The following is a 4,436-nucleotide window of genomic DNA, read 5'->3' on the forward strand; positions in this document are numbered from 1 at the left end:
CATTTCCATGCTCTGAATGTCGGAAATATTTTACACGGAAATCAGCTCTTGATAGACATCAGAGATATCACACAGGTGAGAAACCATTTCCATGCTCTGAGTGTGGGAAATGTTTTAGAGAAAAATCAGAGCTTATTAAACATCAACGAGTCCACACAGGTGAGAGGCCATTTTCATGTTCCAAATGTGGGAAATGTTTTACAATCAAATCAAATCTTGTTGTACATCAGAGAAATCACACAGGTGAGAAGCCATTTCCATGTTCTGAGTGGGAAACGTTTTACACAGAAATCAGAATTTGTTACACATCAGAGAACTCACACAGGTGAAAAACCATTTCCATGTTCTGAGTGTGGAAGATCTTTTACACACAAATCAGCTCTTGTTAGACATCAGAGACGTCACACAGGTGAGAAACCATTTCCATGTTCTGAATGTGGGAAATGTTTTACACTGAAACCACATCTTGTTACACATCAGAGAAGTCACACTGGTGAAAAACCATTTCCATGTTCTGAATGTGGGAAATGTTTTACACAGAAATCACATCTTGTTAAACATCAGAGATGTCACACAGGGGAGAAACCATTTCCATGTCCTGATTGTGGGAAATGTTTTACACAGACATCAGATCTATTTAGGCATCAGAAACGTCACACAGGAGAAAAACAATGTGTGTGAGTATCTAGAAATTGCAGCAGTATTTGCAGGACTGAAAATGTTCAAAACAAGCATTTATACAATATTAGCCTAGATTGTTGTCCCTGCTTAGTGATAGATAAATGACATTTGAATTTCAAAACTATATACTAAAATATTTAATAAAAATCCACACGAATGTCACCAACATAGGGCTCCAACAGGTACCTCATGTAATGGCTTTCAGTTTCCTTATTCTGTCAGATCAGAGTTTCCCAAACTCTGCTATTACAGGCCAGGTTTTCAGGACATTCATGCTTGAGCACAGGTCACCTAAATAGTACCTAAGTCAATTTGATTTAACCATTTGAATTCAAGCATGGATATCCTTGAACTCTGGCCTGTAATGGGGGAGTTTGGGAAGCTCTGTATTAGATTATTATTGTGCTATTGGCGTATTTGTGCAGTAACAAGACCACATGATGTAATATAGGGACATAACTAATCTGTCATCGTGACAATGTGCTGGGGATGTAATATGGGAAGTGGGAAACTATGACATCATGTGATGACTGGGCTGTAAGTGATGGGGTGAGATGGCTGATATAATGACATCTGTAACCTCTGATTTTATCTCACTGGATCCAGTATTCTCTGGTTGGGTTTCCTGGTAAATGGATCTCTAATCTCCTTACAGCAGTCTGATGTCTGGTTCCTTCTAATTAGATCCTCTGTAACCTACTATTTACACTATTCCAAAGGATAAGGACATTAATATCATGATCTCTTATGTAATTTATATATTATTAGATAATGTAATTAGTGTTGGGACACAGGAAGCTGCTGGTCCTGGTATAAACCACTTAGTAATGTCCATTAAGTGCATCAGGCTCCCGATATCCCCAGCAGAATACAGATGTGAGCAGGGTACGTAGTAATGGGGGAATAATACAGGGACATCACAGGATAAGTAGGATCAGTACAGATTGTCCTCAGTATGTCCTGCACTGTCACCTCCCACAGTGGTGACACCACCAGTAATGTGCATCCAGCTCCCGATATCTCCAGCAGAATACAGATGTGAGCAGGGTACGTAGTAATTGGGGAATAATACAGGGACATCACAGGATAAGTAGGATCAGTACAGATTGTCCTCAGTATGTCCTGCACTGTCACCTCCCACAATGGTGACACCACCAGTAATGTGCAGGGTCCGGAGATGGAGATTATTTGGTAGTGAGGAAATCACAGAAAGGACAATACAAGCTTTGTTATACACCTACAAAAATATGAGTTCAAAGGGTTTGGTAACATGTAAGAAAACTAAACGCTGCACGGATCTGTCTGACGTCCATGTGGAGTAACACAGCTGCGTGTGGCAATTGTATGTTATTATTTACCACACTTGTTGACCTGAATGTTTTTGTACATTGTTAGTAAAGCTGGATTAGTCTCCAGTTGCCCTCTCGGTGGTGCACATGTTCTGTGATGGCCTAGGTTTAAGTTCTAATGATTTGCTGTAAGAAGGGATTTAGTGGAAACACTAATATAACCAGAGATGTCACAAGGAAGTATAGAGGTTTCTGCATGAGGGTGAGTTGTGTCTCACGGGCTGGTCACACTAGGCCACAGCTGGCAGGAGAAAATAACATAGATAGGGACAGGGCAGTCATCTATAGACCAGGGTACGAGCCGAGGTCAGGGCCACAGAAGAACAAACGTCAGACATAAGCCGGGTCACTATTGGTCAGTCAGATAATTTCTATGACTCATTCAGAACTAGATATAAACTGACATGCTGTATTACTCTGTCACTTTAGGTACCGGTGAATATAGGTATATATTGGGGTGATTATAGGTATATATTGGGGTTGCACCAGCTCTTTGTATTCCCAGGTTCTTGTTATGCAGTTTTTACTGTTTTGTTTTTCTCCTTCATCCACTAGGGGACACTGGAGTTCAAGACAGTGGGGTATAGACGATGGTAGAGTGGAGCCTGGCACTTTAAATAATTTAGAAGTGTGACTGGCTCCTCCCCCTCTATGCCCCATCAGCCCCAGTTTTTAGAATGTGCCCGAGAGAGCCGGTCGCACATCAGGCTGTCTCCAGCCTTTTTCATATTTTTTAATTTTTATTTAACACTGAGGACAGGCAGGCTGCTTGCTGTGGCAGTCTGCCTGCTACGTGGGAGCCGCCGGGAAGGGCACCACACGGCTACTGCAGCCTTTGTCCGGTGACCCTGAGGAGGGGGCACACACAAAGGAGTCATCGGACCCCGAGAAGACCCGCCACTGCTGACAACGGCATGTGTCCGGGTTCCTCTCCGCCCCCTCAGCCCAGCATCCCGGCCGCAGCAGCTGTGAGTATGACCACTGCTCCTGATTGGCAGAAGCAGTGGATGTATAAGTGACACTGTCACTGTTAAGAGGGCCCGACTTTCCCCTCCCCCCGCACCACCCTCTCCCCGACTTCGGATCTCCAGGTCAAGGGGGTCACCAGGTGCTGTAGTCACGAGGGCGCAAATTACAGCCCGGTCGTCGCTGGGGCTGCTGGAGCGAAATGGTGCGTCATGCAAGCTAGCGGCGCCTATTATAGTCGGGCTCCCTCCTCACTGCCGCGCTGTGTACACCACGCGGCTGTCAGCGCTGCTGCATAGAGAAGCTCGTTAGCAGCGCCGATGGCGCTTGCCCTCCTCACAAAGGCGGGCTACCGTGGCTAATAAGTCCCGCTGTCTTCATCAGCGCACGGACCCGGCGTCGAGACCCGCCCTAAACATACACTTATGGCGCGTACTGCAACAGCGGCGCCATTTGTAAGGGTTCTCCCCCTTATTACTCCGCAGCAGCACTCCGCATAGCCGGCAAGCACAGCGCTGAGTCATTTCACGGGAGCAGTGGACATCAGCTGATGCTCTCCTAAGCAGGAGAGGTGTTCTTTTGAGACCAAGTTTTTACTCGTGATCGCTCCCCGTGCCCGGCGCCTACACACAGTGATGTATGCAGCGCGGACCAGCGCCTGCAAGAGAGCGCGCTTCCCTCTTAAGGACAATATAAACAACTCCCTCTTTTATTAAGAGGGGTCCGTCGTACAGCACAACGCTGACTCACTCTTGCTCGGGGGAGAAAATGAAAGTACGGGTCCCGCCGCTAGGTGTAGCCGGCTGAGTCCGGGTCTCCTGCCCCTCCCCCCACAATGGGGAGATGTGTATTGAAGCTCTGTTACCTGTAGGTCAGGTAAGTGACAGACGGCTGACTGCGCTATCACTTACAAAAAGCGCTGGAGCTCTCACAGTAGGTACAGCGCCAGTAGCACTGAGGCAGCCGGTATATATTTAACAGGGCAGCACAGACTGTGTAATGGTTAGCATTGCCGCCTCACAGCACTGAGGTCATGGGTTTGTTTCCCACTATGACCCTGTGTGGAGTTTGTATATTCTCCCTGTGCTTGCGTGTGTTTTATAACAGCGTAGCTGTTAGCCTGCTGAGGCGGTGCTTTAATGTATAAGCTCCGGCGCTAGCTACTTCGGGGCACTTGTGTTTAAGCCGCATCGGCGCCCTCCACAGCAGTATAGCTCATTGCCCTAACACCTGCTGCTCTGATGGATATGTCTAGCCTTTTGCTGCCCCTCCCTCAACCTTGCGCTTAGCAGGTGCACTATGACTCCGCTTTATGCGGTTCTGTTGAGGGGACAGCTTATGTTAGCCGGGACTCTTCCCGGCTAGCATGGACATTTTGCGCACACAGCGTGGTATAACTTTACCCTAGCGCAATGTAAGAGTCATCTCTGTCTCTTCTGC

Source organism: Taudactylus pleione, unplaced genomic scaffold (assembly GCF_031769625.1).
Source record: "Taudactylus pleione unplaced genomic scaffold, aTauple2 ptg001186l, whole genome shotgun sequence".
Taxonomy (NCBI): domain Eukaryota; kingdom Metazoa; phylum Chordata; class Amphibia; order Anura; family Myobatrachidae; genus Taudactylus; species Taudactylus pleione.